At 40.8% G+C, this 13017-nt stretch overlaps 1 protein-coding gene and 1 non-coding gene across 2 annotated transcripts in view; one reads left to right on the forward strand and one right to left on the reverse strand.

The window, feature by feature from the left end:
* FOXO1 (forkhead box O1) overlaps nucleotides 1-13017 on the reverse strand; it is a 92194-nt gene that overhangs the window by 31828 nt on the left and 47349 nt on the right. The window lies entirely within an intron of this gene.
* LOC114213169 (U6 spliceosomal RNA) lies at nucleotides 1016-1122 on the forward strand. Its single transcript, XR_003610152.1, has one exon. It is a non-coding gene; the product is annotated as a U6 spliceosomal RNA (small nuclear RNA).

The following is a 13017-nucleotide window of genomic DNA, read 5'->3' on the forward strand; positions in this document are numbered from 1 at the left end:
CAAGAGTCAGACGCATAACCAACTGAGCCACCCAGGGGCCCCACTTGCTTAACTTTTTCCAAAACATTTATCACCATAATATACTTCACATTACACTTAGCTAATCATTATCTATCTCTCCTGTTGGGATTGTAAACTCCACATGGGTATGAATTTTGTGAGTGTTTTGTACTGCTGGGTCTCCAGCCCCCAGGCCTATGTGTTAGGTATTAAGTAAACGGTGACTCCATGAATAAGAAGGAGATATGGCGAGAAAAGTCTCTGCATATTCTTTTTTTTTTTTAAGATTTTTTTTTTAATTTATTTATTGAGAGAGAGAGAGAATGGTAGAGAGAGAGCACGAGAGGGAGGAAGGTCAGAGGGAGAAGCAGACTCCCCGCCGAGGAGGGAGCCCGATGCGGGACTCGATCCAGGGACTCCAGGATCATGACCTGAGCCAAAGGCAGTCGCTTAACCAACTGAGCCACCCAGGCACCCAGTCTCTGCATATTCTTGACATGGTCACTGATGTAGGAATTCATATATGACACTAAATTTAAAATACTTTTCATCCCGGATGTGTTACTTTTTATCTCTTTGAGAGCTCCAAAAGAAACAGGAGTTTTCTACAAAAACATGAATCTTGCCCTGGTGAATCTCAGAATGAAGACATCTGATAATGAAGGCCTTTTCCTTCAATGACTTTTGTAAAATTCTACTTTTGATAAGAGGTTCCAAAGCACATTTTTTTTAAAGATTTTAAAATCTTTTTTAGATTTAGCAGAGGGAGAGAGAGAAGCAGGCTCCCCGCGGAGCGGAGAGTCCGACGCAAGGCTCAATCCCAGGACTCTGGGATCATGACCTGAGCCAACTGACTTGAGCCACCCAGGTGCCCCCTTCAATACATATTTTACCTTAAGTCAAAATCATTACAGATATTTCGAAGAGTAGCTGCATCATCTTTCCAATCATTGTATTGTTTAAGTCTTCTATGGGGAAAAAAACTTTAAAATTTCAAGTAACAAGAGGTTATACTCTACTTGTTTCAGCAGTACATATACTAATATTGGAACAATACGGAGAAGATTAGCATGACCCCTGTGCAAGGATAAAACTCAAATTCATGAAGTGTTCCCTATTTGGGAGAAGGTACAGTTTATAGAAAATTAAATGCACAGATCTTAAGAGATGGTTGAGTTTGGCAATTGCATACCCCCTGGATCACCAGCCCAATCAAGAAGAGGACACTTCTATCACTCCTGAACGTTTCCTTGCGTTCTTTTCCAGTTGATCCAGCATTATTCAGACACCTGAAATGGTGAGGTCTTCTGGTCCTCCAACAATGGCAGCCTCTATTATGATTTTTATTCACCATAGTTTATTTTCACAGTTCTAACACTGCACATAAATGGTCATATTAAAAAAAAAAAAAAAAACAGGGCTAGCAACACTAAAAAAAACAAAACAAAACCCAAGAGGCTGTGCGTACCACTGTGGTAATGGCTGGTGTTACTCAATCTCTCTTACTCCTCATACTGTCCCCACAACCTGCTGGTTGTGTATCTCCTGGGGAATGCACATAACTTAAAAATATAGCGAAGACGACTCAAAATTCTTGGTTGCTATAGGTCAATAAATAAGTTAAGACTTTGCAAGTAGATTAAATGAAATAAATGATTAGGCTTGCTGAATGCTCGGAGACTGACATCTTCCATCCAATAACACTATGTACGTATTACTCTTCCACGCTGGGGACATCATAATGTGCAATGCCCATCTCATTTAAACCTCATGCTACTCTCACCTCCCCCTCCAACCGCTCTCAGATGACTCAACACCAAATTAATTTGAGAGCCTGTGTACCTGGTCCTCCGTGGGGGGGGGGGGGGGGGGGGACCTATCAAAACTCAGGATACAGAGAAAGTTGCTTCCTGTCTGCAATTTGCTTAATGAATCAGGCCTGCAGTAGCTTTCAGGGAGTTATCTTAAATTCTGAAAAGCAACAAATCAATCCATATTTCAAAGATCCAGAACAAAGAACGTTCGCTTTTTGAACAGCAGTGAAAGCAAGGCAGAAGAAAGGCTGACAGAAGGATGCCGGGTTTCTACATGCCTCAGGGACATTTTCTGAATAGCTCCAATTCAATGACTAGAACTGTAAGATCAGCTGAGCTCTGCCTTGAATGTGAGCTCCTGAAGGACCAACACTCTGTCTTACCCTTGTCTGTCCTTCTGAAGGACTTAGCAGAGTCAAGAAACCAAACTTTTCATCACCAGAAAGAATCTACAAGTTACTCTGTTTCCAGTTTCAGTAACCCCAATTCCCATTTTCCAGTCCCTTTTCTTACTTTACAGTGATGGTGCACCCCTACTGTCCTGCCATGAAATATTAAAGGAGCATAGAGGGGGCATTTCTGGGTCTCACATTATTAAACATAATTAAAAGGTACATAGCTTATGATAGTACCAATCTAATTAAGCAATAATTTCACAGCCTACACAATTATGTATATAAAACTGAACACTGCTAAAGTATCAACTATGCCTCAAGAATAGAAGGAAGCATTTTGAATAAGACTATTTAAAATCAAAGACTGAAGGAGGAGGAGTATGGAATCTCGAGTCACACATATAATACAGTAATTAGAAAACAGTTCACTTCCAGGGTCTTAAGTGCCAGTTTACAATCATTCCAAGAAGTTACTGTTTTCTCCTTATGTAATGTTAAAAAAAGCTTTGCAAGATAATTATACATGTTGTAAAGAAAAGCTTTTACCACCGTAGAGTGTGCTTAAAAAATATTTTAAGTTTGAGGCGTCTGGGTGGCTCAGTCAGTTAGGCGTCCAACTCTTGATTTCAGCTCAGGTCATGATTTCAGGGTCCTTGGATCGAGCCCCATGGGGCTCTGCGCTGGGCATGGAGCCTGCTTAAGATTCTTTCTCTCTCTCCCCTGCCCTTCCCCCCATCTTAAAAAATATTTCACGTTCAAATTTGAACCCTGGTAGTAAGTATATACAAACTACTGAACATTCTGACCTATGAGCCGGTTCTATTTATACCACAAGTAAAGAAAAGGGAAATTATAGTTTCTTGTTATTTGCTTTATTTCCCCCAAATTTATCATATAAAGAATCCTCTGGCTTCCAGTAAAATCTACCACAACATAACAAAAATTCAGGCCTTTGGATCCTTCTGACATCCTTTACTCCTTAATTAGATGTTTCATTGGCTTTCAAGTGAAACTCAACTACTGGCTCTGAGACCATTTACGTTTACTTAAGATATTTTAAGCCGCCCTGTCACCATTATAGAGCACTGCTTAATGAGGTCCCCTTACACAAGGGCTGGCTTGACAACAACCCACAGTTAATACTAAAATGATCCAAGATTTGCTTTTTCTGAATTTAAAAAACTTAGCCTCCTAAAAATAGGAGGGGGAGAGGTATTATTTCATAAAGGGTGCTTCTGCTTGAAGCACTTCCAAGAGAACTGTATAATCATCAAGTGGAGACTTAATATGAATTCAAATAAATTCACAAGTTCAACTCTCAGTCCTTGAATATGGAATCTCCCTCCTCGACAGTGCACAAAAACCCCACACTGATCACTTCTAGGCTATTCTGAAGTTTGTCTGAGAGAGAAGAAAGAGCCTAGCAGAAGGCAGGGCAGCAGGGGTGGAGAAGAATGAAGAGAGAAGAAAGAAGACGTGTCAGAAGCTTGGACAGTAGTGGCCACGGGTCACGAAGAGCTGGCCGGAGAGGGTAAAAATGAGGCTCTCCAGAGTGTGGGAATCCCAACACCTTCATTTTGGGGGTGAGGAAACGGAGGCCATGGTTACAAAGCCAGTAAGTGACAGGAGTCAGGCCCAGGTCACCTGCTGAGAGGGCAGGATGCATAGACAATAAATGAAGAGACAGAGCACCTTTCTTCTTGCCTCACGCTCCCCTCTAAGGAAGCGCACAAGAGGGAGGCAGGAGAAAAGATGCGCAGCTGAAGGAGGAGCCATCTGGCTATGACGTCTGGTTAATGGGCTTCTCTCTTCAGTGGGATCGACATGAGATTTTTTGTTTGTAACCTGGCTGAGATTTGTATACTCTCAAGAGGCCAAGATTAACTCCTCTCCCCCAAATAAAGGAACACCCCACTAGCTCTGCATTACAAACGGAATACAAAGACAGTATAGAAAAACTGAGATGGATTAAAAGGTTTAATAAATAATTCACACTTTGCTAGAAATGGCAAGATGCCCCTTGATGCTAAACAGCCAAACCTGACATTTCTATTCCTTAGGGCCTGGCTCTAAAATATAAAATTTTATACTTGAAATGAGCTTTGTAGAGAAGAAAAAAGCTTCCATTCAATAAGCTTAACTATTAACTTGGAGGGGGATGAGTACCATAAAAATCAGTGCTTCTCATACTTGAAATGCATAGGAATCACCTAGGACCTTGTCAAAAGGCAGATTCTGATCCAGTATGCCTGGGACCAAGACTGAGATTCTAACAAGCTCCCTGGTGATGCTGATGCCATCAACCCCACCCATGAACCATACTTTAAGTATCAAGGCCATAAAAAACATGAGGTATGAAAGTCACATTTCAAGGTATGTTTATTTCACAACTTGGTCTGCTAGCTACAATACAGTGACATTTGAGTTCTCCTTCTGGTGATTGAAAGGCTCTGTAGAAATGTGAACATAATTTGGGGGGGGAGGGGAGGAAGGAGTTTAAGTCCAATTGAGTATAAAAGCACTGTGATTATCTAATACAACAGAATTTACTCTGGGCTCAGTGAGGAATAGCAATAGTCTATGTGTTTTGTCTTACAACAAAGGACAGTAAAGGCTGATAGTTATGGAATCTGATTTAATTCCTCTTGAGGGGCCAAATGGACCCAGTGTTCATTTGCATGAAAACTCATCTTTCCTTACAGAAAAGAAGATTAATGCCCATTTGCTTTCAAATGGGCACTGTCTTGTTTTACAGGAGTACTGAGGCTTTCATTCTGACAATCCACTGGAAAGCCTGGGCCAAGACAATGGAGCTGGGTTGTTCTAATCCAGGTACAAAATTATTAGTATTACCATTTCTATCCATGGTCTCATGTGCCTTAGTGAAAACGTAACCCTTCTGAAGACTACCAGGACTACCTTAAAGTCTTTGTGGGCTAATCCATATTTGAGGAATAAAATTTTAAAACCTAGCCTTAGGAAGCAATGTGGCTTTCTTTAGAAATCTTTACTCAAATGTGTGCCAGTTACTAGTTATACCACCTTAGGTAAATGACTTAACCTTTCTGTTTCCTCCACTATGAAATGAGGACAATAGCCACCTAAGGTTCCAGTAAGATCATGTACTTTGAGCTCTTTAGCAGCTCAGTGGTTGGCCCAGTGAGGTTCAAGGGCAAGATTATCACTGTTACGGTCAGGGCCACCTTCTCCAACCGAGCCAACCAATCCCAATTCGCATCGTGCTAAATACAATCCCTGGTAGGGCGCCTGGGTGGCTCAGATGGTTAAGCGTCTGCCTTCGGCTCAGGTCATGATCCCAGGGTCCTGGGATCAAGTCCCACATCGGGCTCCCTGCTCCTTGGGAGCCTGCTTCTCCCTCTGCTTCTCTCTCTCTCCCTCTCTCTCTCTGTCTCTCGTGAATAAATAAATAAAATCTTTAAAAATAAATAAATAAATACACACATACATACATACATACATACATACATACATACAATCCCTGGTAGGCTCCGTTCTCAGCCGGCTTACATTCCAAGCCAGCAACACATGTAAGTCACACCCACTTTTTAAACACCACATAATTCTTTCTTTGTAATCATCTAAGCACTGAGGTATTCAGGAAAGAAAGTCTGCAATACGTACAACCGTTCTCTTCACTGTCCCCTATGCCATCTCATCACTCACTAATCCTTCACTGTCTTCCCTCAAGTTAGCCTCATTCTGTCTGAAGACAAGCACAGCATCCCAAAGTACTCCCCCAGCACGGTGTAAGCAGGAATGGGCTGCTTTTTTTCTGCCAATTTAGTACTGATCACGTGGGCAGGACTATTTACACAAAGCAAAACCCTGGAAGACCATTATTTACAAGTGTGTGTGTGTGATTAATACTTTAAGGTCCATAGTCTTCCAAACATATTATCTCAATCAATCCCAACAATAACCCTGTGTATTTGGGATTACTATTCTTATTACTACAGATAAAATCTCACAGAGTTTAATACAAGAGACAAGTTCATGACCACCCAGCCTTTCTGTGTTCTCTTAGTCTCTAAGAGATCTCCCCAGTAAGAAGGTGGCAGGGAGGTGAATCATCTTTGTTATTGGAACCATCTACATAATTCAATTACATTCGATTCTGACAGAGACCACTGGAGCCCACTTTTATCAGTGTGAGCTGCACCCCTCTAAGTTATCAGGGTCTGTAAACCACAGCCTACCACCTGGAGGCCCTTAATCATAGTTTTAAACAAGGTCTCCTGGGCGCCTGGGTGGCTCATAGGTTAATCACCTGCCTTCCACTCAGGTCGTGATCCTGGAGCCTTGGCTCAGCGGGGATCCTACTTCTCCCTCTGCCCCTCCCCCTGCTTGTGCTCTCTGTCTCTGTCAAATAAATAAAATCTTTTTTAAAAAAAATTTAAACAAGGTCTCCTGTGTCAGAATGTAAATGGCAACGCTGCATCAAGGTTGAAGCCAAAACCCTGCATTTTCCCCTCGGTAATGGGTCCTGCCCTATAAAGAACCTTCCCTTGAGCTTGCGTTGGTCCCTTCTGCCAATTCAGGGCCGAAAAGCAGCAGCCAGCCTTGAAGCACTCACATGCCTCGGGAGGATGGCGGAGGACCCTGTTCACCAGTGTGAAATCTCTCTCTCTCCCCGTCTCCTCCCACCCTCTCTGCCCACACACCCTTCTTGTGCTCAAAGGGCCTTTTCAAAGGTATTAGAGGTGTGCTACAAAATCTTCATTAAGTAATTTAATAATGCGTGCGTGTACTTCAGTCCCAAACAGAAAGGAATGTGCCCAGGAGCCAGCAGGCAGAGGAGCATTCTTCCTGTTGCCCTGAAATTGCAGGCAGCCTAGAAGCGGGCTGGCGGGCGCTGCTCCGGGGACAAGCCCTCAGACAGCACTGCTCTCCCAACATCAAAGAGCTGGACCTCATCTGCAATTTGTAACCTGGGTTTTTCTCAGTCTCAAATCATAGCCTGACAGATGTTAAAGTCTGACAGGGTATAAAATCATCCTCTACTGAGTCAAGAATATGACAAGCAAGACGGAGGAACGGAATAAAGGAGGTCCCAGTTCAGAGAGGGGAATGGAAATCTACCTGCAGTGAGAGGGAGAACATGAAGTAGTGAAAATGGCTCTTTAAATGGCATACCGCACAGTGGTGGTTATTTTGTCAAGTACTGTTCATGGAATATGGTGACAAATGGGGAAGGACTGTGTCTTGCCAGTGGTATTTAGTTCAGTTTTTCTGGTTTTTTATTTTACTTTATTTTTAAGGAGGGGCAGTCACAAAAGATTCCAAGTTATTTTTAAATTTCTTTCCCTAAAAATTCTGATTGAATTCATGACCCTTTCAACTAATACAACATTATTTTCAAGAAGGAACAAAAACAAATTAATGAAATAAGCCAGTCTGGCCCCCTAGCATGAAAAAAAAAATCACATAACACTGAAACTTTAAAAGAAGAGTCAGTACTTTCTTGAACGGATTCTTTCGGGAATATTTACACAAATATGGCTCACACGGTCACTATTCACCCAAACTGGTGAAGCAGTTTTTATGAACTAAGTTGTTCTTGCTTTGCCCTCCATAATGTCACTCATTCTGTGCTATTCCAAGTGTAGTTCAGGGACCCACAGCAGCACCTGAAAGCTGGTTGCAAATGCAGGACCTTAGGCTTCACCCCAGACCTGAGTCAGAACCTACATTTGTACAAGATCCCCAGGGGATTCATACACACATTAAAGTTTGTTAACCACCATTCTGCAAGACATTTATTATTTAAAAATCATTTAAGCCCATTTTAACAGCTCTGCTAAGAAAGTCTTCCTACACTGAGATGTAATATGCCTTCCCCTAAGTCCCATTTATGGATGCTTCCCTAGTAACAAGAATACTCAGGGAAATAACTCTAAAGTTAAGTTTGCGTAAAATACTTTTAAAACAAACTCAAAATTCTTCTTTTGATGTGCGCAATGTTTTGGGGGGAAAAGAAACATTAAAACTATTACAAGCTTTCCATAACACCACATTGGCCACTATTTCTATTGACCATCAAAAAGTGTACACTAAAAAATGCAAGCAGGTATCCACATTAAATCAATATCAATTTAGCAATAAACATGGCAATAAAAGATTCAAGTTAAGAATGGAATACAAAAAAAGGTCTTCAAGGTCAAATTATTTGCAAATTAGTCTTGTTGGGGAAATCTGTTCCACAATTCAGAAGGAGAAAGACAACTGTTCAACTGCAGCATGGGGATTTTTCCCCATGTGCCAGTTTCTATGCTCGGCATTTTAAACACATTATCGAATTTAAGCCTATCAGAGCCCACAGAAGGTGGGCACTGTTTTAGTCTATACTTTATTGAGGTTTAATTTACATCAAACCAAGAGCTGATACCTGCTGTGTATGGCTATACGAATTTTTACATTTGTTCACCTCATGTCACCACCGCCCACCCCTGAATCATTTCCAGAACCCTAGCAGGAGGCTCTCTTATGCCCCACCCAGTCAGCAGCCCCTTCCCCACAGGTAACCACTATTGTGACTTCTACCACACACACACCAGAGTTTTGCTTGTTTACGGAAATTCATACAAATGGAATTGTGCAGAATGTACCTTTTTGAGCCTGACTTCTTCCACTGAATAGTTCCAGATGAATCAGTGTGGACAGGGAAAAGGGCATGTCCTGCTGGGAGTGGAGAATGAATAAAACAACTATAGGAGGCAGGAAGAGTGTCTTACTGTATGGAAGGTGGACTGGTAGAGGAGTCTGTAGGAAAGGAAGCTGGAAAGATGGGCCTTTCAGATGGTGAGTGGCCTGGAACGCCAGAAGAGTGTGTCTGAAGGTGTTTGAGATAAAGGATATAATTAAAGTGACATGTCAAGAAATATGTTATGGTAGCCTGTCCAGGGTAGAGTGAGGAAAAAGGAAACTGGAGGCAGCAAGCCCAATGTAGAGGTCCAAATAGGAGATGGTGAGTGCCACAGGGAAGGAGAGAGGCAAAACTCCCAAGGAGTTTCATCCTGACACTTGACAGTTTTCTCCATAGCTCCAGAATGAGACTCTTGAGAGAATGGTGGTGAATGCTATTCAAAATATAATGTAGGCAGTAAGGGAAAGTGGTTTTAGGGAGGAAGGTGAGTTTAACACCATGTGGTCACCAGCTGGCTGAAAATTAGACTAAAGCTCGGAGAAAGATGTAGAGAGGTAGATACCGGAAAAATACGGGAGGTGAGCAAGACAGCAAGAACTAAATGGGTCTCCAGAAACCGTGTGTTTGTTCTCACCTAGCCGAACCCAGTGAGAACAGAAACCACAGGACTGAACCCTCGCAAACCCTTGCTCAGAATGCAAAAGAGGGCCGAGGATAGGGTGGGAGTTGGATTAAAAAAAAAAGATCGGAGCATAATTTAGCAACAATTCCTGCAATAGGCATTCAATTTAAAGACACTTTTTCTCAAGTACAACCACTGTAAACGCTGAAACAGGTTCTCCAAGAAAACCCAAGGTACTTCAGAAGCTTCATTAACTCTTTCTAGCATCTTCAAGGTATTACTTTGCAAATTACTGTCTGGGTATGCTAAACTTAGTAAATTATTGTTTGGGTAGACTAAATAGCAGCCCAGTACTCCGAAAGAGTTAATGGAGCTTCCAAACTGTCTAATTTACTCCTAAGGTACTTCTCATATTCAAGACTCTAGCTCAATTTGCATATCACCAATGATGATTAAAAGGCAATCCATGAAACTAAGCACTCAAATTTCTGACCAAATCAGATCTAACAGATCCAATATTTTATTTAGACTCCCTAATCATAACAAATTCTAGATGATTAACAACCAATCAACAGTGATCCATCCTTCTTCAAGAAATCTACTACCAATAAAAACTGAAGGGAAAATCTGAGATCAATACCTGCACAGGAATGATGTCTGAAAACATGAGCCTGAGCCATGTCCAGTCTGTGTATAAAATTATCCCACAGGCACAGATTATAAGTCAATTCCCCTCTGTTTGCCTGCTCTGCATTCATCTCCCCCTTCACAGACTGTAACTTCTAGCAGATGACAAATGATAAATTGGGTTTGCTAAAGCCCAGCCTTTAGGAGATATTAAATAAGAATCCCTATGATGAAGCATGCTTCTTTTCTCTAAATGAGGACAATAGATAATATGAAAAGAGTAATTTAGCTGTTGACTTGAAGCTAATTTTTATCTGTGAGCCACTTCCAGTTATGCTGCCAATGATATTTTACATTATTCCCTGAATGAACTTACTCTATTAATCAAAAGCAAGTTGGCAAGTTTTATACACAGCATTAAGCAGTGATTTTTAAAACATAATGCACAGAAAGCAGAACCATTGCTAAAACATTCAGATGTTTCATTAAAGAAATAAAGCAGACTTTCCCATTTTTCAAATTTTCTTTAATGATCACATTTTTAAAATTATAAATACAAATTTAAAGCCAAATTAGTTCTCAAGTCTCCAAGTAAATCTGAACAAATGAATCTTCTGAACTGCCCAATACATTAAACACGATACTGCACTGTAACCCCATTTCAGAATTCTTATTACAATTCTCAGTGGTTAAACGGCTTTTTTTGGTCAGACTGGCACTTTTGGGCACATGTTTTATAAGATGTTACTCTTGCTATGTTGTTCTTTTGAAAAAGATAAAGCAATAACTAAGTATCTTTGTACAAGCACAGTTTTATCATTAAAATCTTGACTTGAGGGGCACCTGGGTGGCTCAGATGGTTAAGCGTCTGCCTTAGGCTCAGGTCATGACCCCAGGGTCCTGGGATTGAGCCCTGCATCCCCGTGGTAGACTCCCTGCTCAGCGGGGAGTCGGCTTCTGCTTCTCCTTCTCCCTCTCCTCCACCACTCATGCAAGTGCACTCTCTCTCTCAAATGAATAAAAATCTTTTAAAAAAAATCTTCACTTGATAAATACCGTGAAATGGATATACCATCAAAGATCCTCACTTCAGACCGGTTATGTAATCCAAAAACAAACTGTAAGATTTATGATTGAAAATAAGGTTGGTGCCTGGCTGGCTCAGTCCATAGAGCATGTGACTCCTGATCTCAGGGTTATGAATTCAAGTCCCACGTGGGGTGCAGAGATTACTTAAAAATAAAATCTTTAAAAAAAAAAAAAAGGTAACTGGAACTCTATGGAAGTACATTTTTTTTAAGATTTTATTTATTTATTTGCCAGAGACAGAGAAAGCGCACAAGCAGGGGGAAACAGCAGACTCCCCACCGAGCAAGGAGCCCGATGCGGGACTCGATTCCAGGACCCTGAGATCATAACCTGAGCCAAAGGCAGACGCTTAACCAACTGAGCCACCCAGGCGTCCCTGGAAGTACATATGTTGTTAATGAAATTATATATATAACTTTCTGAGCGAAGAGGCATTGGTTGAAATCACACACAGAAAAATTCATGTAAACTTTCACAAAAGACAAGCATTCTGGTTTTATTTTCAGTCCCATCATCATAGGAACAAATTAAATTTTTTAAACTTTTTTAAACTAGCTACAACAGACTTAAGCAACCTACATCTTGGCTGTAGGTTATGTGTCCTCTCCTTAACTTCATGAAGGTGAATCTGAGTGAAGGAACTGGGAAGTGAACAACCAAGGGACAGTGGATCTATTCTCTGGTATTGAAACTAGTCATCTGCAAAAAAATTAGGCCTGCTGTACAACTGAGAAATTCTTAAAATAGGTACTCAAAAGAAAAGCTCTCAAAGGAAATATGAAAAACCCTTTTTCTCCCCAGTCTCACTTATGAGGACAAGAAAAAATTTTTAAGTTCAAAGCATAAAACTCATTAATACAAATCCCTTGGGGTTCAATGAGAAGATGCATAATCAATGTACATGTTTAATGTAAAAGAGAATTCACAGAAGTAATATAAAAAAAAATTTTAAACACCAATGGAGAGTTATTTATCTTCAGCTGGTACTACAGTTTTTTTTAATGCCCATGTTTTTCTAGACAAAATCATTGGCAACTGCACAAAGGGAAGGAACACCACCACTGGTGATCAGTGAAGATGCAGGGCTAGCAAATGTGACCGACTAATGTGTGGCAGGACACCACAAATTATACCAATACTGACAACACTAACCACTCAAAGATGCCTCTTCACACCAGCTGACAAGTGTTTAAAGCTGGTTAAGGATGAACCTAATAATCTAGAAGATGTGCATGAGTGGATAAATCATAAAATTATCAATAATAATAAAAATATCAACAAATCTGGAATAGAAAAGATACCCTGACACAATAATACAGAGGAATTTACTGAAAGGCATGTCTACTTAACCAAAACACTACAAAAACAAGTTTTCCAAATGTCTGATAGCAAGATAAAGCAAATGTAAAAACTGAAGATCAAAAATAACACCCATCACTCTAGTGACCAAGGAGGTTTCAAACATACCAAGTTGACAATCTACCAAAGTGAGGTTATAACATTCTTCAACACTGAGACTATACCACACCCATCCTGTCACCTGAAGCGGTCTAACTTAAAACAGACTATTTCAAGGACTAGCAATAGTCCTTGAAATACTACTCAGAAGTAGTACACCAGCTTCTGTCAGCTTATGAAGAGTACTCAGAAGTAGTACACCAGTTTCTGTTAGCTTATGAAAAAGGGGTTTTAAATGACTGCACATCATGTGTTGTTTTTTAGAAGGGCAGGGCTATGGAAGTGGATGTTCATGCCAGACTACCTGCCAGGTGTCCGCCTGTCCCTCTGTTCTCCCCAAGCCATACT

The sequence above is a fragment of the Eumetopias jubatus genome, unplaced genomic scaffold (assembly GCF_037043125.1).
Source record: "Eumetopias jubatus isolate StellerSeaLion01/CBP00866 unplaced genomic scaffold, mEumJub1_p1.0 scaffold_3, whole genome shotgun sequence".
Classification (NCBI taxonomy): domain Eukaryota; kingdom Metazoa; phylum Chordata; class Mammalia; order Carnivora; family Otariidae; genus Eumetopias; species Eumetopias jubatus.